This window comes from Nycticebus coucang, chromosome X (genome assembly GCF_027406575.1).
Source record: "Nycticebus coucang isolate mNycCou1 chromosome X, mNycCou1.pri, whole genome shotgun sequence".
NCBI lineage: Eukaryota > Metazoa > Chordata > Mammalia > Primates > Lorisidae > Nycticebus > Nycticebus coucang.
Window position 1 is genome coordinate 86,170,943 of NC_069804.1, and position 23,958 is coordinate 86,194,900.

At 38.7% G+C, this 23,958-nt stretch overlaps 1 protein-coding gene across 6 annotated transcripts in view; it reads right to left on the bottom strand.

The window, feature by feature from the left end:
• Positions 1 to 7,495: 7,495 nt before the first annotated feature.
• Positions 7,496 to 23,958, bottom strand: part of ZDHHC15 (zinc finger DHHC-type palmitoyltransferase 15) — a 266,553-nt gene continuing 250,090 nt past the window's right edge. For 2 of the 6 annotated variants that reach the window (XR_008377642.1, XR_008377647.1), the window contains 3 exons: positions 15,171 to 20,390; positions 9,166 to 9,731; positions 7,496 to 7,664 (listed from right to left, as the gene is read on the bottom strand). The gene's annotated coding sequence lies outside the window, so the exon portion shown is untranslated. The remainder of the gene's footprint in view (positions 7,665 to 9,165; positions 9,732 to 15,170; positions 20,391 to 23,958) is intronic. The other 4 variants (XR_008377645.1, XR_008377644.1, XR_008377646.1 and 1 more) reach the window with 4 other exon arrangements.

Here is a 23,958-nt window from a genome sequence, read left to right on the forward strand (position 1 = left end):
TTGACCTACAGGGGCAAATCCATCAGATCGACTGCAGATTTCTCTAATGAAACTTTCCAAGCAAGAAGACAATGGTCATCTACCTTTAATCTACTTAAACAGAACAATTTCCAGCCCAGAATTCTGTACCCCGCTAAGCTAAGCTTTAAAATTGACAGAGAAATTAAATCATTTGTGGATATACAAACATTGAGGAAATTCACAACAACAAGACTAGCTCTACAGGAAATACTTCAACCTGTTCTACACACTGACCATAACAATGGATCAGCAGCAAAGTGAGAACTCAGAAATTAAAGGACAGAACCTAACCTCCACACTGATGCAAAAGATAAAACTAAGCATTGGTCTCTCACAAAATAAGACAAACAGAATACTACCACACTTATCAATAATCTCAATAAATGTTAATGGCTTGAATTCACCACTGAAGAGACACAGACTGGCTGACTGGATTAAAAAACACAAGCCATCCATTTGCTGTCTGTAAGAAACACACTTAGCTTCAAAAGACAAATTAAAACTCTGAGTCAACGGTTGGAAGACAATTTTTCAGGCAAATGGAATTCAGAAGAAAAGAGGAGTTACAATCTTATTTTCAGATACATGTGGATTTAAAGCAACTAAAGTCAAAAAAGACAAAGATGGTCACTTTATATTGGTCAGGGGAAAAATACAACAAGAAGACGTTTCAATTCTAAATATTTATGCACACATAAATGCTCCCAGATTCTTGAAACAGACCTTACTCAGTCTGAGCAATATGATATCTGATAATACCATAATAACAGGGGACTTTAACACTCCTCTTACAGAGCTGGACAGATCCTCTAAACAGAAATTAAACAAAGATATAAGAGATTTAATTGAGACCCTAGAACAACTGTGCTTGATAGATGCATATAGAACACTCCATCCCAAAGATAAAGAATATACATTCTTCTCATCACCCCATGGAACATTCTCCAAAATTGATGATATCCTGGGACACAAAACAAATATCAACCGAATCAAAAGAATTGAAATTTTACCTTGTATCTTCTCAGACCATAAGGCACTAAAGGTGGAACTCAACTCTAACAAAAATGCTTGACCCCACACAAAGGCATGGAAATTAAACAACTTTTTGTTGAATAACAGATGGGTGCAGGAAGAAATAAAACAGGAAATTATTAACTTCCTAGAGTATAACAACAATGAAGACACAAGCTACAAAAACCTGTGGGAAACTGCAAAAGCAGTTTTGAGAGGAAAATGTATCGCTTTAGATGCCTACATTCCAAAAACAGGAAGAGAGCACATCAACAATCTGACAAGCCATCTTATGGAATTGGAAAAAGAAGAACAATCTAAGCCTAAACTCAGTAGAAGAAAAGAAATGTCCAAAATCAAATCAGAGATCAATGAAATTGATAATAAAAGTATCATTCAGAAAATTAATGAAACAAGGAGTTGTTTTTGAATAAATTAATAAAATAGATAAACCATTGGCCAGACTAATGAGAAATAGAAAAGTAAAATCTCTAGTAACCTCAATCAGAAATGATAAATGGGAAATAACAACTGATCCCACAGATACAAGAGATCATCTCTGAATACTACCAGAAACTCTATGCCCAGAAATTTGACAATCTGTAGGAAATGGATCAATATTTGGAATCACACCCACTCCCTAGAGTTAGCCAGAAAGAAATAGAGCCCCTGAACACACCAATTTCAAGCACTGAGATTAAGGAAACAATAAAAAAGCTTCCAAACAAAAAATGCCCTGGTCCAGATGGCTTCACACCAGAAGTCTATAAAATCTTCAAGGAAGAGCTTATTCCTGTACTGCAGATATTATTCCAAAAAATTTAGGAAGAAGGAATCTTCCCCAACACATTCTATGAAGCAAACATCACCCTGATACCAAAACCAGGAAAAGACCCAACCAAAAAGGAGAATTTCAGACAAATTTCACTCATGAATATAGATGCAAAAATTCTCAACAAAATCCTAGCCAATAGATTACAGCTTATCATCAAAGAAGTCATTCATCATGATCAAGTAGGCTTCATCCCAGGGATGCAAGACTGGTTTAACATATGCAAGTCCGTAAACATTATCCACCATATTAATAGATGCAAAAATAAAGATCATATGATCATCTCAATAGATGCAGAAAAAACATTTGATAAAATCCAGCATCCTTTTCTAATTAGAACACTGAAGAGTACAGGCATAGGTGGCACATTTCTAAAACTGATTGACGCTATCTATGACAAACCCACAGCTAATATTTTACTGAGTGGAATAAAACTGAAAGCTTTTCCTCTTAGAACTGGAACCAGACAAAGTTGTCCTCTGTCACCTTTATTATTCAACATAGTGCTGGAAGTTCTAGCCAATAGAATTAGGCAAGACAAAAAAAAAAATAAAGGGAATCCAAATGGGAGCAGAGGAGGTCAAACTCTCCCTCTTTGCCGATGACATGATATACTTAGAGAACCCCAAAGACTCAACCACAAGATTCCTAGAAGTCATCAAAAAATACAGTAATGTTTCAGGATATAAAATCAATGTCCACAAGTCAGTAGCCTTTGTAATACGCCAATAACAGTGAAGATGAGAAGCTAATTAAGGACACAACTCCCTTCAAGATAGTTTCAAAGAAAATAAAATACCTAGGAATATACATAACGAAGGTGGTGAAGGACCTCTATAAAGAAAATTATGAACTCCTCAAAAAGGAAATAGCAGAGGATATTAACAAATGGAAGAACATACCATGCTCATGAATGGGAAGAATCAACATTGTTAAAATGTCTATATTTCCCAAAGCAATCTACCTATTCAATGCCATTCCTATCAAAATACCAACATCGTACTTTCAAGATTTGGAAAAAATGATTCTGCGTTTTGTATGGAACCAGAAAAAAACCCGTATAGCTAAGGCAGTTCTTAGTAATAAAAATAAAGCTGGGGGCATCAGCATACCATAGTTTAGTCTGTACTACAGAGCCATAGTGGTCAAGACAGCATGGTACTGGCACAAAAATAGAGACTTAGACACTTGGAATAGAATAGAAAACCAAGAAATGAAACTAACATCTTACAACCACCTAATCTTCGATATACCAGACAAGAACATACCTTGGGGGAAAGAATCCCTGTTCAATAAATGGTGTTGGGAGAACTGGATATCCACATGTAAAAGACTGAACCTGGACCCACACCTTTCCCCACTCACAAAAATTGAGTTAAGATGGATAAAGGACTTAAATTTAAAGCATGAAACAATAAAAATCCTCTAAGAAAGCATAGGAAAAACACTGGAAGATATTGGCCTGGGGAAAGACTTCATGAAGAAGACTGCCATGGCAATTGCAACAACAACAATAAACAAATGGGACTCCATTAAACTGAAAAGCTTCTGTACAGCTAAGGAGACAACAACCAAAGCAAATAGACAACCTACACAATGGGAAAGGATATTTGCATATTTTGAATCAGACAAAAGCTTGATAACTAGGATCTATAGATCTCAAATATATCAATGGGCAAGAGACATGAATAGAACCTTCTCTAAAGAAGACAGATGAATGGTTAACAAACATACGAAAAAATGTTCATCATCCCTATCAATTAGGGAAATTCAAATCAAAACCACCCTGAGATACAATCTAACCCCAGTGAGAATGGCCCACATCACAAAATCTCAAAACTGCAGATGCTGGCATGGATTTGGAAAGAAGGGAACACTTTTACAATCCTGGTGGGACTGCAACCTTTCTGGAAGGAAGTATGGAGAAACCTCAAAGCACTCAAGCTAGACCTCCCATTTGATCCTGCAATCCCATTACTTGGAATCTACCCAGAAGGAAAAAATCCTTTTATCATAGGGACCCTTGTACTAGACTGTTTATTGCAGCTCAATTTACAATCGCTAAAATGTGGAAACAGGCTAAATGCCCACCAACCCAGGAATGGATTAACAAGCTGTGGTATATGTATACCATGGAATGCTATTCAGCTGTGAAAAAAATGGAGACTTTATATCCTTCGTATTAACCTGGATGGAAGTGGAAGACATTATTCTTAGTAAAGCATCACAAGAATGGAGAAGCAAGAATCCTATGTACTCAATTTTGATATGAGGACAATTAATGACAATTAAGGTTACGGGAGGGGAGGAAAAGCAGGAAGACGGACGGAGGGATGGGTGTGGGGCCTTCGTGTTGTGTCACACTTTTTGGGGGCAAGACATGATTGCAAGAGGGACTTTTCCTAACAATTGCAAGCAGTGTAACCTGGCTTATTGTACCCTCAGTGAATCCCCAACTATAAAAGTACTTTCAGTGCTATTAAAAAATAAAAAGAAAAGATCAATAACATAGATAAACCTTTGGGTAACCTAACCAAGAAAAAAAAAACAAACTAAAATCTCTAATTTCATCAATCTGAAATGGTAAAGACGAAATAACAACAGACCCCTTAGAAATTTAAAAAATCCTTTATGAATATTACAAGAAACTTCACTCTCAGAAATATGAAAATATACAGAAAATTGACCAATACTTTGAAGCACACCACTTACCAAGTCTTAGCCAGAACGATATGGAAATTTTGAACAGGTCTATATCAAGTTTGAAATACCATCAACTATTCAAAATCTCCCTAAAAAGAAAAGCCTGGGACCAGATGGCTTCACGTCAGAATTCTACAAAACCTTTAAAGAAGAACTAGTGCCTATATTACTAAACGTCTTCAAAAATATAAAAAAAGAAGGACTACTACCCCACACATTCTATGGAGCAAACATCACCTTGATCCCTAAACGAGGGAAAGACCCAACAAGAAAAAAAAATTATAGACCAATATCACTCTAATGAATATTGATGCAAAAATATTCAATAAGATCCTAACAAACAGAATCCAACAATGCATCAAAAAAATTATATACCATGACCAACTTGGATTTATCCCAGGGTCTCAAGGCTGGTTCAATATACGTAAATGTATAAATGTAATTCAGCACAAAAGCAAACTAAAAAATAAAGCCTATACGATTCTCACAATTGATGCAGAAAGGCTTTTGATAATATCCAGCATCCCTTCATGATTAGAACACTTAATAGAATTGGTATAGAAGGGGCATTTCTTAAACTAATAGAGGCCATCTACAGCAAACCCACAGTCAATATCATATTGAATGGAGTTAAATTGAAATCAGTTCCACTTAGATCAGGAACCAGGCAAGGTTTCCCATTGTCTCCATTGCTCTTTAGCATTGCAATGGAAGTTTTAGCCATCACAATTAGGGGAGAAAAGCTGATCAAGGGTATCCACATAGGGTAAAAAGAGATCAAACTTTCACTCTTTGCAGATGATATGATCATATATCTGGAAAACACCAGGGATTCTACTACAAAACGTTTAGAAGTGATCAAGGAATAGAGGAATGTCACAGGCTACAAAATCAACACCCATTAATCTGTAGCCTTTATATATACACCAACAATAGCCAAGCCTCAAAAACAGTAAAGGACTTTTTATTCCTTTCACAGTAGTGCCAAAGAAGATGAAATATTTGGGAGTTTCCCTAACAAAGGAAGTGAATGAACTCTATAAAGAGAACTATGAAACTTTAAAAAAGAAATACTAAAGATGTTAACAAATGGGAAAACATACCATGCTCATGGCTGGGAAGAATCAACATTGTTAAAATGTATATACTACCCAAAGGAATATATAATTTTGATGCAATTCCTATTAAAGCTCCATTGTCATATTTTAAAGATCTCAAAAAAAAAAATACTTGGTTTTATATGGAATCGTAAAAAACCTCGGATAGCCAAGACGTAAGTCAGAAATAAAAACAAAGTAGGAGGAATCACACTACCAGACCTGAGACTGTACTGTAAATCGATAATGATCAAAACAGCATGATACAGGCACAAAAACAGAGAGTTAGATGTCTGGAACACAATAGAGAACCAAGAGATGAATCCAGCTACTTATCATTATCTGATCTTTGACAATTCAATTAAAAACATTCAGTGGGAAAAAGATTCCCTATTTAACAAATGGTGCTGGGTAAACTGGCTGGCGACCTGTGGAAGACTGAAACAGGATCCATACCTTTCACCATTAACTAAGATAGACTCTCACTGGATAAAAGATCTAAACTTAAGACATGAAACTATAAAAATACTTGAAGAAAGTGCAGGGAAAACTCTTGAAGGAATCAGTCTGTGTGAATATTTTATGAGGAGGATTCCCCAGGCAATTGACGCAGTATCAAAAATACACTACTGAGATCTAATCAAACTAAAAATCTTCTGCAAAGCCAAGAACATAGTAAGTATAGCAAGCAGACATGCCTCAGAATGGGAGAAAATATTTGCAGGTTATACCTCTGACAAAGGTTTAACAACCAGAATCCACAGAGAACTCAAACGTATTAGCAAAAAAAGAACAAGTGATCTTAATTCAGGGTGGGCAAAAGACTTGAAGAGAAACTTCTCTAAAGAAGACAGGTGCACAGCCTACAGACACATGAAAAAAATGCTCATCATCCTTAATGGTCTGAGAAACGCAAATCAAAACTACTTTGAGATATCACCTAACTCCAGTTGTATTAGGCCACATAACAAAATTCCAAAACTAGGGATGTTGGTGTGGATGTGGAGAAAAGGGCATACTTCTACACTGCTGGTGGGAATGCACACTAATTTGTTCCTTTTGGAAGAATGTTTGGAGAATACTTAGAGATCTAAATATCGACCTGCCATTTGATCCTATAATTCCTTTACTAGGTATATACCCAGAAGACCAAAAATCACAATATAACAAAGAAATCTGCACCAGAATGTTTATTGCAGCCCAATTCATAATTGCTAAGTCATGGAAGAAGCCCAAGTTCTCATCAACCCACGAATGGATTAACAAATTGTGGTACATGTATACCATGGAATATTATGCAGTCTTAAAGAAAGATGGAGACTTTACTTCTTTCATGTTTACATGGGTGGAGCTGGAACATATTCTTCTTAGCAAAGTATCTCAAGAATGGAAGAAAAAGTATCCAATGTACTCACCCCACTATGAAGCTAATTTATACCTTTCATATGAATGCTATAACCCAACTATAGCATAAGACTATGGGGTAAGGAACAAGGGAGGGAAGAGGAGGGGGGAGCTTGGTGTGCAGGGAGGGTAATTCGTGGGGTCATACCTATGGTGCATATTAGAATGAGTATAGGTGAAACTTACTAAATGCAGAATACAAATGTCTACATACAATAACTAAGAAAATGCCATGAAGGCTATATTAAACAGTTTGATGAAAATATTTCAGATTGTATATGAAACCAACACATTGTACCCCTTGATTGCACTAATGTTCACAGGTATGATTTTGACCCGGTCCGTGGGTCAGTCGACAGGGATACCTGGAGCAGGGGGTGAGAATGGGAAGGGGCAAGGGGTGTGAAGAATGGAGACAAGACAGGAGTCTGATCAAGTCTCGTTTATTACAATGTTATCTCAGAGTATATATGGGTGGGTGAAGGAGGAGGTTTGCCACCGGGTATCCAAGCAACCCGGCCGCAGCACCTGGCCGCAGCAGAAAATTCCCACTGGCAAGTTTCCAAGTTTTGCTCACATGATTTATGAGAAGAGACCTAGCGTTTACAGGAAAATAGAAACATAAGTCTGTTAGTATGGGAAATGGCACTTGGCCTACAAAATAGATGCTGTGATGTCAGCCTTCCACAGGTCCCCCTTTTTTATAAAATTTTTAAATGTACATTTTACTTTTAAAGTTTTGCCAGCTCTTAACCAAGAGGGTGGGGTGACTGTGTCTGTCTTAGGTTGGGACCACCTTACCATCTCAGTTGATCCTCCTTACCCGTCATGGGATACACAGTAGCTATCTGACCCAGCTCCTGTCTTAGGTTGGTAGGATAAGCAAAGTCTGAGATGAGGGTCCTCATTAACCGTCCTTCACTAGCTAGTCCCCTAAGTAGTTATGGTTATGCGTTCATCTTTCATAGCAAGTCTGTGATAATGAACCTGGAGGGGCTGCATTTTAATAGCATCAATTTGTTGTTTTATAAAGGCCATGACTTTGTTAAAAAGAAAAGGTCCTAGCGACAGTAATATTAGTAAGCCAAGGAGGGTCCCTAAAAATGGAAGGAGATAAGGTAGAAAGCCGTTTAGTCCGCTCCAAAACGGGTTGTCCATAATTTTTCTTCTTCTTTCCTCTAGATTATCTTGTAATTTCTTTATTTTGTCTCGAACAATTCCTGACTTATTTGCATAAAAGCAGCATTTTTCCTGTAATGCTAAGCAGATGCCTCCTTGGTTAGCTGTTAGAAGATCTAAACCTCTTCTATTCTGTAGTACTACTTCAGCTAAGGAATCTAATTGATCTTAAAGATCTCTAACTGTGCCTGATAGGGCTTGTAGATCTTCTGCCATAAGTTGGGATAGTTCAGTATATTTATGTACAGCAATGCCCATACCGGCGGTACAAGTGGCCATGCCAGCAGTGATTCCCAGAGTGGCCAAGAGAGGGAGAAATTGGACAGCCCTTCTAGAATGGCCAGACATATAATCAAAGGATGGTATAGGTAAAGATTCATTTCCATTGACTATATCTATATCGGGTAGCAAAAGGGCGATAGTACATAATCCTGTCCAATTAGTGGGCAGAATGGTATATGCCAAGTTATTGCCAAAAACAAATACCATATCATTGGGAGCACACGGGGAATAAGTAATATTGATGATATTAGTGCAATTGGTCAAAGAGGGTATGCCAATATCAATAGCATAAATGTCATCTCTATAAGGGGAGACAATACAGGGTGCTTCAGAAAAGACAGTTTGTACTGGTAAAGGCATGATGGGCATGCAGTTATTAGATGATAATTCAATGGAATTAACATTGATAGCAATAGGCATAGATAGTCCTAAATGAAGGCATAACCAGCAATTTTGAGCCAAAGAAGGGTTGGATTGATTAAGTAATCTATGTGTGATGTCTAGCATTTTCAGGGTTTGGGGGGGGTCTAGATTCACATCCCTATTTTTGGGTAAAGCTATTGGATGGTAGTTAAATTTAGGAGACATGTGGTTTACAATGTTTTCCAGTTTCTTTTGGACTATATACTGTCTCACCTGATCTTGGGGTCCACCTCCATCAGAGACGTGCACAGGTGGAGTCTTTTCCAGCAAGCTGTTTTTCCTACTGCATTGGGACAGCCAGATTGGGCATATTTATTTGAGGTCCCCTGGACCTGAGGGACTGTTTCCCACTCGCCTCCAAATGTCCCCAAAAAATGTCTGGTCAAGATTGCTGTAAAATAGGTATTATTATCTGTACCAGTGCATAGTTGAACCTGCTCATAACAGGTATTATGTACAGATGGATGGAATTCTATACAAGGGCATGGTCCAGGTTTGTTATTAAAGGTGGGGGTAATTTTAGCCTTTTTGCTACAGACCCATGCCTGTGTTCCATGAACACCTTGTCTCATTACTAAGTACGCTGTTTTATTACCACAATCTACATTTAGAAGAGGGGTTGTTTTACCGTTCCAGGTGCCACCATGGCACTCGCAAGGAGTACCAGTTAATTTTTGTAAGAGTGCCCAAGCCTCATGGGGATTACCGAAACCACCTTCATTTTTTCGTCTCAGGAGAGAGATTCCCAGCAGTAGCCATATCCAGGTGCTCATAGTTACCTGCAAAGAAAAGGAAAGAAAACCTTCTCAGGGGGTTCTCTTGCTCCCTGGATTTAGAGGTGATGATGTTATCTACTTGTTTGACCAGTCATTCAGGTAACCATCGTGCTGCTTCCATCTTCTGTGAATATATGCATACGGTATCTCTACCCCAAATTAAAACCGGATCGGGGCCATACCATTTATTATCCAATGGATCTTTCCATAGGGCAGTGGCAAAATCCCGTTTAGTATCTGGGTGGCAGAAGCGGTCTGCTGCAGACCGGCCATCTTGGTCCAGTGTGAAAAAATTTAAAATGAGTAATGAATGGGATAAGAGATTTCTTGGGGACCCCTTAACAGGTTACCATTCCCCCTTCTTTATTTTTTCTAGAGTGTTTTTAAGAGATAAGTGGGCACGTTCTACTATGCCCTGCCCTTGTGGGTTAAATGGTATACCAGTGATGTGTTTGATACCGTGATGTTTACAGAAGGTGTTAAATGCATGTCCTGTGTATCCTGGACCATTATCAGTTTTAATTTGTTTAGGGGTGCCTAGTACAGCCATGGTGGCTAGTACATGGGCAATGACATGTTTGCCAGCCTCCCCTGACTGGCCAGTGGCATAAATAAATCTACTGAAGGTATCTATGTTTACATGAACATACTTGAGTTTTTCAAATTCAGGTAGGTGAGTAACATCCATTTGCCAAATGGCATTGGGTATGAGACCTCGAGGATTTACTCCTAGATGGGGAGTAGGGAGTAGAATTACACAAGAAGGGCATTGCTTTACAATGTGGCATGCTTGTTGCTGGGTAATTTGAAATGAGTCTAAGGGTGTGAGCATTTAGATGATGTAATTGGTGAGCAGCGGAGGCTAATGCGATCCGATCAGGCTCTGTGGTGGTTTGGGCAGTACAGACTATATGAGTGGCTTCATCTGCTCTGCGGTTACCATCAGTTAGGGGGCCAGGTAAATTGGAATGAGCTCTAAGGTGTCCAATGAAAAAGGGGAGGGTCCTTTGGTGTATAAGATTTTGGAGTTGCAAGAAAAAGGTAGCAGTTTCTGATACATGCTTGATTTGCACTGCTGTCTCTAATAAGGGAACTGAATGAGCTAAATAAGCACTATCAGTATAAATATTCAAAGCTCGATTGGGAAATGCGGAGAAAACTGCGATAACTGCTTGAAGTTCTACAATTTATGCAGAATTTGATTTTACCTGAAATTGTGCAATCTTTGTATTAAAGATGTAAGCTGCATGACCAGAAGAGGAGCCATCTGTGAAAACTAATAAGACATTGGGCAATGGGGAATTGGAGGTTCTTGTGGGAAATACAAAGTTATGTGTACTAATAAATTGTAATAATGTATTGGGTGGATAATGATTGTCAAGTTTACCTAAATAAGAAGCACAAGCAATAGGCCAATGTTCTGTAGTTTGAAATAACCAATTAATTTGTGCCTGAGAATAAGGCTGTATAATGATATCTGGTTCTTTACCAAAGTATTTTTTACTATTTTCCCTTCCTATAATGATGATATCTGCGACAGCCTGATAATAGGGATAAATAACTTTCGTGGGTGAAGCAGGTAAGTGGATCCACATTATGGGGGCAGTTTGCCAAAATACTCCTGTGGGTGTAAGAGAAGTTTTACAAATGATGTAACTCAGGGGCTGAGTGTAATCTATGGTTGTAACAAATTGTGAATGAATAGCTTGTTGTACTAATACTAAAGCCTGGCGGCCTTCTTCTGTTAATGTTCTAGGAGAATTGGGGTTGCTATCGCCTTGTAAAATAGCAAATAAAGGTTTTAAATCCCCTGTAGTTAGTTTTAAGTAAGGTCTAAGCCAGTTTATATCTCCTAAGAGCTTTTGAAAATCATTTAGTGTTTTTAATTTGTCCAATCTGAGGGCAGCTTGAGTATTAGTAATTCTGGGTCCAGTTAGGTGGAAACCAAGGTAAAGGTAGGGATCTTTTAGCTGAACTTTTTCCGGGGCTATTTGAAGTCCCTGGTTTGTGAGGGAGGATGATAAATCACTGTAACATAGTAAAACCTGCTGAGCATTCTGTCCAGCAATAAGAATATCATCCATATAATGAATGATGTACATGGAGTTCCAGTGAAGCCTAGTTTCCTGAATAGCTGCGGCAACAAATTTTTGGCATAAGGTGGGGCTGTTGGCCATGCCCTGTGGTAAAACTTTCCATTGGAATCTTTTCATAGGTTCCTTGAAGTTAATAGAGGGGAGACTGAATGCAAATCTTTTTTGATCTAATGGATGGAGTGGTATAGTGAAAAAACAGTCTTTAAGATCAATGATAATTTTATAGTAACCAAGAGGGATGGCCACAGGAGTGGGTAATCCTGGTTGCAACGCCCCCATGAGGACTATAGTGGAGTTTACAGCTCTCAAATCTTGTAATAGTCTCCATCGCCCTGATTTCTTTTTTATGACAAAGATTGGAGTGTTCCATGGGGAGTTGCTTTCCTCTATATGCCCAGCTTTTAGTTGTTCCTGCACTAACTGCTGAGCAGCTTCTAATTTTTCTTTTGAGAGGGGCCATTGATCAACCCATACAGGCTCGTCACTTTTTCAAGTGATCCTATCTGCATGGCGTGCAGGAATGTCAGTAGCCCTTAAGATAAATTTCCTAGCCCTTTTTTGTCTGTTTTTCCAGTAATTTGTAAAGGGCTGGGAATGCCTGATTCCTCTATTCCTAATCCTTTTCCTGGTCGAAAACCCTGGGCAAGCATTTGCACTGTCACTATATCATTAGGGCTACACATTATGAGTCCCATTTGGGACAAGAGATCTTGTTCCCAAAGGTTGACAGGGATGCCAGGTATAACAAAAGGCTGTATGGTTCCCTGATTGCCATCTTTATCTTTCCAAGTAATTATTTTGGTGCTTTTCTCAGGGTTTTGGCTTTGACCAATTCCTGTTAAATGAGTTAAGGTTGGGGAAAGGGGCCACTGGCTGGGCCATAGTTCTTTGTTAATTATAGTGACATCAGCTCCAGTGTCCACAAGGCCATGAAATTCCTTGCCATCTAGGCTTAGAGTAAGCATTGGTTTCTGGGGTGAGATAGGCTGAGCCCAGTAACCATCAGAGGAGCCAAAGCCTCCCGCACCTCAGTGCTTTATTTTAATCTTATTATTAGTTGACAAGAAGGGTAATAGTAATAACTGGGCTATTCTTTGGCCATGGGGTACGGTGGAGATATTTCAGGGGAAAGCAGCCACTAATTTAATTTCTCCTTCACAATCATTGTCAATTACACCTGGGAAAATTTGGAGTCCTTGGATGGCACTACTGCTGCGTCCAATAATTAGCCCAAAGGTGTTTGGGGGCAGAGGATCAAACACACCTGTGGGTAAAATTTGCACTCCCATTTCAGGGGTTAATACTGTGTGGGAGGTGGAACAGAGGTCCAATCCTGCGCTTCCTGGGGTGGCTGTGCAGAGGTCTGAAACGGATTGCTGTTGGCTGGAACAAAGCTGACTGCCCCATAAACTTGTTTGGGTTTCGGGGCCTGGGGCTGGCCCCTCTCCCCGTTTCCCTGCTGAGAGGGGAGGGGATTTCCTTGATTGTCTGTTTTAGATCTGCACTCATTAGCCCAGTGACAGCCCTTGCAGCATTTAGGACATAAGCCAGGGGATGGTTTTTTAGGAGTTGAAGATTTTTCCTTTTTGCAGTCTTCAGTAAAGTGTCCTGGTTCCTCACAATTAAAACATCGGCCCTTAGTTTTCTGAGCTAAAAAATTTTTGATAGTATAGTCCTGTAAGGTGGCAGCCGTTGCTAGACCTTGCTAATATGCGGTGCCAATGTCAGAGCAAGGGCGAACATATCCAGACAAATCTGTCTTCTTTTTGTATGGTCGAATAGCTGCCTGGCATGCTGCATTGGCATTTTCATAAGCCAATTGTTTAACAAAGTCCATTCCAGCTTCTGCACTACCAAAAATCCTGCCTGCAGCTGTCAAAAGTCTGTGGACAAACTCTGAAAACAGCTCATCAGGGCCCTGCTTCACTGCAGTGAGGGAAGAGCTAAAATCCCCTTTCATTGGGATTTTTCTCGAAGCCCTGGTTCCCGTGGCTTGGATTTGCGCATACAGACCTGGATCATATTGCATTTGAGCGTCTGTACTAGCAAAATGTCCCTCGCCAAGAAGCATATCATAAGTCCAGACATTTCCTGCCTGAGCATTTCTTTTGGCAGTGTCTTTGCAAAATTCAGCATATTCAGATTTCCATAATAAGTAATCTCCCCCAGATAAGGCAGCTCTGGCTAGAATATACCAGTTGCTAGGAGTGAGCCATTTCTCAGTGTCTGATTCTAGTATAGCTAGTGTATAGGGAGTGGTGGCTCCATATTGGGCCACTGCCGTTTTTAATTCCTTAACCACCTGAAAATCAAATCCACTGTGATGTCTCCATACCTGACCCTGATTGTGGTTTTTGTGACCGGGAATGCCTCTGTTCTCTCCTGGTTAACAGGGGGCCTCCTCATAACTACACCTCTAATGGAAAATTGGGATATGGGGCAAGCGGATTCTTGTTCTCAAGGCCTCTGCTCTTTATGGTCCAATTTGCCTGTTTTAAGCTTCTCTAATTCATTGATTAGCTCCTGATGTTCCCTCTCAAGTTTTATGTGTTCTTGTAAATGTGCAATTTTGTTCTCTAGATCCCTTTTTGAGTCTATAGCAGCCATTGCCATGGACGGCACAGAGGATGCTGCGCTGTACGGGGGAGGCTGTTTTCCAAGTGGAGGCCGATCTGGATTATGATACTTGGCCGCCTCCTCCTCTAACTCATTTCATTCCTCATCTGAAAGCTTATCATCAGAGTCTATTTTGAAAACTTTCAAGTCTGGGTAGAGCCTTTGTTTTGGCTCTGGGGCCTTGACCTTGAGCTGCTTTACTCTCTGTTTGTTCTCTGGCTTAATTTTTGGCTGGACAGTAGGGGTCTTTTGTTCCTCTCTGTTTGATTCCTCATCACTCTCTAGTGAGATAAGAGCCTCTTGCTCATTAAGCTGACTGCTAGGAGGAGCCCTGACATCCTGGGACGGATCTTGGGATTTAATATCCTTTTCTTTGTGGTGATGTAACAGTTCTTCTCCCTTTTTTATGACATCTGCAACCGCGGGACAAACACTGCGATAGTTAATAATATCATTAATGAGATTCCAGTACGAGAAAGCAGTGACTGGTATTTTTTCAGGTCCAAATACCTGATAAAAATCATTTAAAGCATCACCTACTCTTTTCCATCTTTTCTCATCTATGGTTCCTTCTTGAGGAAACCAAGGACAGACTTCTTTTAAGAAGTCAAAAAATTGAAATAGCTGTTTAATTTTGACCTTTACTCCTCGTGTCTTGAGTGCATCTCTTAACTGTTGCACAAATAACTCATGCTGACTGACTTCTTGCCCCATGATCACTACTACTCACCGAGATCCTCATTCCAGCGCAGCAGGCTACTGCGTGGCCAGGTCCCTATGTTTCTCTGAGCCGGCCGGCTGCCTCCAGTAGCTTCTTCACAGTTTTCCCTCATATCCAGGTCCCTGGTCGGGTACCACGTGACCTGGCCCGCGGGTCAGTCGACAGGGATACCTGGAGGAGGGGGTGAGAATGGGAAGGGGCAAGGGGCGTGAAGAATGGAGACAAGACAGGAGTCTGATCAAGTCTCGTTTATTACAATGTTATCTCAGAGTATATAAGGGTGGGTGAAGGAGGAGGTTTGTGTCACCGGGTATCCAAGCAACCCAGCCGCAGCAGAAAATTCCCACCGGCAAGTTTCCAAGTTTTGCTCGCATGATTTATGAGAAGAGGCCTAGCGTTTGCAGGAAAATAGAAACATAAGTCTGTTAGTATGGGAAATGGCACTTGGCCTACAAAATAGATGCTGTGGTGTCAGCCTTCCACATGATTTAATAAGAAAAAAAAGAATATTACATATAATCATTTTTAGTAGAATGGTTGAAAAAAAGATATGCAGCAAAGTGGCAACTTGAGAGCTTAAGTACTAAGGTCCCCAGCACTATTTTGGCACTCCAATACAGTTTACATACGTGGGTCACTATGGTCCATTATTTCTCTTCCAAGAAACAGCTGGTAGCATTTTTTCTGATTCGCCAGTGCAAATTTCAATTTTCTTGGCTTATCAGTGGTGCTAGAGGGCTTCATTTGTTTCTGTCTGCACAGAATTTATGTTTCTTGATTTTTCCATATCTCAAAATGTTTGTAATAATTGAGGTATTACGAAGACTCATTCCTAGATTTCCTGCTGTGTTCCATTACATATTTAGCCAGTATGGTGCAAGCAATTATTCCTTGAATGTTTCTTCTTTTTCCTTTAACATCATTCCCTACTAAGAATCTATTTCCTGATACACACACACACACACACACACACACACATATATATATATAGTGTTTTTCCACAACGTTACCCTGTTTCCTGATATATTTAATCCATGGTCGGCTTTAATTCATTCTGTTGACGACTGGGTACCAGGCTGCTCCAAAGAACAAATTTAATGGTTTTCAACACTGTGCAAGACACACACTAACCCTTTTGGGGAAATAAACACTCATGGGTTGCCTGCTATTAGGGACTACTCATTCATTTTTATATTACATCTCATATGCAAAAGACAATTTAATATGGTACATACAGCTATGGTTGAAGAAATGTAGATGTACCATACCTAATCAACCATTTCCTACTAACTGGATGGCACTCATGAATTTCTAAGAACACAGGTATTGTGGAATAACCTGATGATCTTATTAGATGTTCTCTCTGCCTCTGAACAGCACATGTCTTTTGTACCAACTCAGTCTCTTAGCTAATCTGAGAGAAGAAGTTCTGGATTGTGTAAATGGAATGTTCTTCACTTGCTGTGATTGTTAGACTTTTTTTTCTGAAAGGAGAGGGCAGAGAATCATTCTTTCAAAATATTTGCTTTTGATGACCAGGCAGCCTGCTTTGGGGAAAGAGTGTGTGTGTGTGTGTGTGTGCCTGCATGCGTGTGTGTGCATGGGTGCATAAGCATGGGCACATGTGTATGTAGATACGTGTGACAAGAGTCAAAAAGGGTAGGCTTTGAATAATGAGAGGCACATTCCTGTGAATTTGGGCCTTGTTAAATTTAGGTGCATGTTACAACAATGTATATTTGATACTCTTTAAACATACCTGCTAGAATTGTGCTTAATTAAATCTCCACTAACCCCAATCTCTACATGTTGTGCAATTTAGCATAAACATGGGGAAGCACATTGTGTTCCCTGGTGAAGACAGCCCAGTATCAGGATGTCATGTGCTAAAGGAGATAATAACACTGGTGAAAGATATGTGTCACACAGGGTAAAGTGGAGGTAACAGGCACATATTGCATTTCTGTCACATAGGAAATAAGAGTTTTATAAATTGCATACTTTAATAATTTTGACAAAATGAGACTCTTTTAGCATGTGATACTGTTCAAATTGCTCTTAATGTTCTAAGATGCTCAATTCATGATAATTCTAGTACTAGGAAGCCAAGTCATCAGCATAGTGAACATGGTGAATGTGAGCTTTGTCCAAGCCAGTTATGTTCTTTTAGAATGCACTTCATCTCTTTTTTTCCTTAGTTTTTCCAATTGTATCATGGGGAAAATAATTTTGATTCTCTTTCCAAGGACACTGTTGAAACAAATGGGAGAATATTAACAAAGTGCTCTAAGCTCTGCAAGAACAAATCAGCTCATCAGCATGGAAGAAAGACTGGAACACACTGCTTTTCTTAGAAATACTGTTATGTTTAAACTTTTCATTCAAGTCCTGCAATTAAAGACATATAAGAGCACTGGGGAGTTATATTATCATGTTTCAGCTGTAGGATTCTAACAATGAGTATCTGAATTTTGTGAATAGGGAATATGAGTACCAAAGACTGGGGAATGAGATCCCATAGTGATTATTGGACAATTCTCCAAAGAAAAGCAAGCAAAGGAGACAGATTAAGGTTCTTAATTGTTAAAAAAAAAAATTATGTCTTCTTAATCAATAATCAACCAGTCGGATGCCTATGTACATTAGTCAATATTCAAATGATGTGTGGGTAGGAATATTATCAAAGGTGCTAAGATTAGAATAGGGTTTACTTTTTCTCTAAGCCCCCAGGTAAAACCCTGGTTTATGGTGGGCATGGTGGCTGACACCTGTAGTCCCTAGAACTTTGGCAGGCTGAGGTGCAAGGATGGCTTGAGGCCAGAAGTTCAAGGCCATCCTGGGAAACATGATGAGACCCCCATCTCTAGGGGAAAAAAATGATAACCTCCCACAAACCTGACTTATTTGGCTTTTTGAAGACAGTGCAAATCTTCAAGACATTAGACATTTAGCTTTGTATTATAGCTCTAGTGAGCTTTACCCTACCAGTGCTTCCCTATAGTTTAATGACACTTCCTTTTGTGACCTGATTTCTGTGGGAGCTGAGTGCTGATACACTCTATGAATCAAAGAATTTTTTATGTCTTTCTGACTTTGAATTGTAGTTAATAGCCTCTGTGCCTAAATTCTTGGCAAAAGATGATAGATGGAAAGGGGAAGACTTCTTTGAGGTCTTCTGGCTGAGCAGCAAGTAATGGATCTCCATTTAGATAATCATGTGTTTCTATATGAATACACTTACAAAGCAAGCCTTGTCCATCAGAAGACCATATGGATGACCAAATAAACTTTCAAGAGAAACTTGAACAAGAAAGTGCTTTGCAGAAAGAGCAGAGGGGTAAAATTTTCCCCTTTGAACATAAAAGATTTTATCATGAAACCCAGTGTGCACAGTCTTCGAGGCTGCTTATTGCCTTCTGAGTTTGAGAAATAGGACCTAATAGATTTATCCATGTTTAGTATTCTCTCAAATGAAATGCTGACTACTACCCATTTAATTTGAACTAAAAACCTCACTAAGGCAGAGGACTGTTTGAGGTCAGGAGTTCAAGTTCAGCCTGAGCAAAAGTGTGATCCCTGTCTCTACAAAAAGTATACAAAATTATCTGAGCTTGGTGGTGCCTGCCTGTAATCCCAGCTACTCAGGAGGTTGAAGCAGGAGGATCGCTTGAGCCTGGGAATTTGAGGTTACATTGAGATATGATGATGTTAGTGCACGGTATCTGTGGCAATAGAGCGAGACCCTGTTTCAGAAAAAAATTCACCTTGGTCAAAATTACCTAGGGGGCCCAAATGAACAAGTCTTGTTGCTTTAGGAAGCTTGATTGCCCACCTTCTCAGCTCCACTGGTGCCACAACTCTGAATTGTTTGGGGCAGGCAACTCTTTTATACTCAAGAAGGTTTTGCTGGGGGGATAATTTTAGTAAACCTAATCCCTCTAAAAGATCAATTTCTTGGTAGCTGAAAGATGCCACTAACTCCCAATTATCTCTCTAAAAGTTGAGGCTTTCATTGTCAGTAGCTGGGCACTAGAATGCTGGTTGTATTATTATTATTATTATTATTATTAAAGAAGCATCACTCAGTGATCCAGGCACTAGGACTGAAAGAAAGGCTGATTATATTTATATATAAATAAGGTGTAAACTATCTTAATGGCTAAACTACCATCAAATACAAAAGAAAGAAAGGATTGGCATATCCAGTTATCACTATCTATACATTAACAAAACACAGATTTTTAGTGCTAAACTTTGGGCTAATGTCAGCTATGAAACTTTACCCTTATGAACAATATTGGCATTAAATCTGAAAAATCAGCCTAAAAAATCCTTAACAAAACCTATGGCCTATCATTTAGGCTTATAATTTTTCTTTCATCATAAAATAAATTCATAAAGGCTAAAATAAATGTAGACAGTAGATAAATGAATAAAAGTAATTGGAGAATTTTAGTACAGCCTGGCATTAAAAGTCTTTAAAACAATAATTGTTATGTTTCATAAAGTAGAAGTCCTGACCTGATCTTATTTGATCTTCTCAATTATCTGTAGTGCTTTCAGGAACCTCTGTGACAGAGAACAGGTTTTACATTGTTGTTCAATTCCCAATTTGAAGACTTTGGTCCCAGTGTATTGAATCACCCTCTCAAATTTTAGATACCTGATGTAGGAATAGTTTAAAGTTCAGAAAATACTTAAATTGCTATTTAGAAGAAATGCATCATTTTAAAAATTCCTATGATATTAACCTTAAACAACATGATAGCAGAATTTTGTACAGATATACTGCACATATACACATTTATAAATGTACACACACATAAGCATCAAAAGTAGTCTGATTCTCAACACCAAAAAGAACCTGTAGATATGATTAATAGTCTTTCTCGGGGAATTAAAGACTCCAAGAAAGTCTTCTGAATTACCTTTTACCTGGTAAAATGAATGAAACAGCATTTTTTTTTTGTATTTAGACTTTTGCAGATGGAGGGGATGAATAAAGAGAGGAAAACTGGCATGAGCTAATTGCTGCCAAAGTGATACATTAATTAATTTACTGAGTTAGTCAGTAAATTAAATAATGTAAAGTCTTGAAATATTTACACAGCAAGTATGTGATGGGATGTTTTCGAATTGTAACACTTTGATCCAACATGGTGACTTATCTTCAAGATTAGAATGGTTTCCAGCATTGAACTCTGTAAGCCTCCAGGAAGATGGTAGGTCCTGGTAACAAAGACAAGAAATTCACAGGTAAGCTGAACAACTGTAAATATTTACAAGCTAATATCTGTTTGACAATAATATACAACCACTATGAACAAAATAGATCGGCACTGAAAAGTATTAAGTGAAAGAAGCAGGATACAAGATACTATAGTTATTTTTAACCTCAAAATTGTACCTGGAACAAAATCTTAAGGAAATATATTGAAAGTGGTGGATTCATGGGTAATTTATTGTCATTTTCTCTACTTTTTATTTGAATTTTCCATATTTTCTTCAGTAAATATATAATTTAATAATTTAAAAATATTTATTTTTGAAATCCACACAGAAATCACATGAGCTTTGAAATTGGACAATTCTGAATTTGAATTCTAGCTTTGACTCTTGGGCAAATAATGCCAATAGACCTTAGTTTCCATATGTATAAAATAGGCATATACTATATCTGGCATATAGTAGGCCATGAAATAGCTTTTATTAGTATAAGCTTTCTTGAAAATAACTCAACGTTATACATTGGGCCTCTAAAAAAATTCAGGCTAGTAATTTTGCTCTTAGATTAAGGAGAAAATTTATGGTCAATGATATTATTCACATTATACATAATAATGGAAAGTTGGATAAAATCTTAATGTTGGATAGCAGAGAAATAGTTAAATAAACAATAGTACCTTGAAATAATGAGAAATTACTTTCAGTGTTAGTGAAAAAGCAGAATTTAAAACAGAACATAGTAAAGTCTTAATGTTTAACAGATATATATTCACAGGATGTCATAAAATGTTAATCAGTTATCTTTAGGTGGTAGGATTATGAGTGATTTTAATTACCTTCATAGACTTTTCACTTTTCTATTATGAGTCTGTTTAACATACTTTAGAGACTGTTGTCACTATGTTGTCCAGTCTGGCCTCGAGTTCCTAGGCTCACACAATCCTCCCATTTCAGCTTCCTAAGTAACTGGGGCTACAAGCACATGCTGCCACACCCAGGTAATATACTTTTAAAAATAATTTTAACACATATTATTTTCCAATTATGAAAGTAATGCATGTTTATAATAAAATACTTGGAAAACATAGAAAAGAATTAAAAAATGACCTATAATCAGAGGTCTGTTTTCAGAGATTGTTTTCTATCCTCCCTATTTGTCATCCATTCAAGAAATATTTATTGAATACTTACCATTTGTCAGGCATTGTGCTAGAGACTGGTACTAAAATGTGAACAAGACATAGTCAATATGCTCAAAGAGCTTGCAATCTAGTGTGGGAGATAGGCAGACAATATTAAAGCACAGAATGAAAGTCTCTCATGACAGTATTATGGCAGTACCCGGAAAAGACATATAGCTCGGCTGTGCGGTTAGAGGAGGTGGGGGATGGGAGATTGCTGAGGAAGCTCCTAGTCAAGGGCATGTTTGAGGGGCTGAAAGAAAGAGTATGGTTCAAATACACAATGTGGGCATAGGATTGTTGGAGAGGAAGCTTCAGACTTGGGTGGGAATCGTGAGATGAGCCTGGAGAGATGAGTAAGGGCCAGATCACAAAAAGGATTGTAAACTGTTTTAAGGAGTTCAGATTATACTGAGGCCAATAGAAGGGCCTTAGGCAAATTTGGACTTTTATCATTCCATTTGCAATGTGGAGAATGGACTGGAAAGGGTACAATCTTGGAGGCAGGGAGACCAGTTAAGAGTCTATTATAGTAATAAAGGTTACACATGGTCTAGAGGTCATGGTAATTAGAATAGACAAAAGCTCAAGCTTCCGAGATAAATAGTTATTATAATCAACATGCGTTGGTGATTAATTAAATGGTGATGAGAGAGAGGCAGAGAGATAAAAACAGGAAATGGATCTTTTTATTCTGTTGGGATGAAGTTGAAAGGCACTTGGTTACTCAGGTTTGGAACTCAAGACAGAGTTCTTGGCTAGACACACAAGACACATATGGGTAGTTATCAGCCTACATATGGTTTTTAGACAAACAATGAATAACTTCTCCTCAAAATAAGTACGGTAATGGTCAGAAGGAAACCTAGGAAAATTTTAAAAGATTCAAATTAGGAGCAAGATGGCAGCCGAGTAACAGCTTCCTTGCATCTGGGCACCGTGAGTCGGGGGAGATAGGACTCCAGGCATCTCTGGCTGGTGGGAACTGCCTATCATCACTCCTATGAGGCTACAGGGAGTCAGCAAGAGACTTCTGGACCCCAAGAGGAGGACTAAAACTGTGGAAAACCGGCAAGTGGTCACGTGTGTTCAATCCGTCTAAACCCGCCCACAACTTCCACAGGCACAAGATCTTAAAGAGCAAGAGGAAGTGAAAGGAAAATTAGGGCAAGGAAACAGATAAAAGAAATCACTCATGAGGAAGAATCAGCAGAAAACTCCAGGCAACATGAAGAACCAGTCCAGAACAACCCCGCCAAGGGACCATGAGGTAGCTACTGCAGAGGATTCCACCTATACAGAAATGTTAGGAATGACAGAAAGGGAATTTAGAATACACATGTTGAAAACAATGAAAGAAATGATGGAAACAATGAAGGAAACTGCTAATAAAGTGGAAAATAACCAAAAGGAAATCCAAAAACAGAATCAAATCAGAGATGAACGATATGAAGAATATAAAAAGGATATAGCAGAGCTGAAGGAAATGAAACAGTCAATCAGGGAACTTAAAGATGCAATGGAAAGTATCAGCAACAGGTTAGACCATGCAGAAGAAAGAATTTCAGAGGTAGAAGACAAAGTTTTTGAGATAACTCAGATAGTAAAAAAGGCAGAAAAGAAGAGAGAGAAAGCAGAACGTTCACTGTCAGAATTATGGGACTTTATGAAGCGTTCCAACGTACGAGTTATAGGAATTCCAGAAGGGGAAGAAGAATGCCCCAAAGGAATGGAAGCCATACTAGAGAATATTATAAAAGAAAATTTCCCAAACATCACCAAAGATTCTGACACACTGCTTTCAGAGGGATATCGGACACCAGGTCGCCTCAACTCTAACCGAGCTTCTCCAAGACACATTGTGATGAACCTGTCCAAAGTCAAGACAAAAGAAAAGATTCTGCAAGCTGCCAGGAGTAAGCGCCAGTTGACCTACAGGGGCAAATCCATCAGAGTGACCGCAGACTTCTCTAATGAAACTTTCCAAGCAAGAAGACAATGGTCATCTACCTTTAATCTACTTAAACAGAACAATTTTCAGCCCAGAATTCTGTACCCTGCTAAGCTAAGCTTCAAAATTGATGGAGAAATCAAATCATTTATGGATATACAAACATTGAGGAAATTCGCCACAACAAGACCAGCTCTACAGGAAATACTTCAACCTGTTCTGCACACTGACCACCACAATGGATCAGCAGCAAAGTAAGATCTCAGAAATCAAAGGACAGAACCTAACCTCCACACTGATGCAAAAGATAAAACTAAGCAATGGACTCTCACCAAATAAGATGAATAGAATACTACCACACTTATCAATTATCTCCATAAATGTTAATGGCTTGAATTCCCCACTGAAGAGACATAGATTGGCTGACTGGATTCAAAAA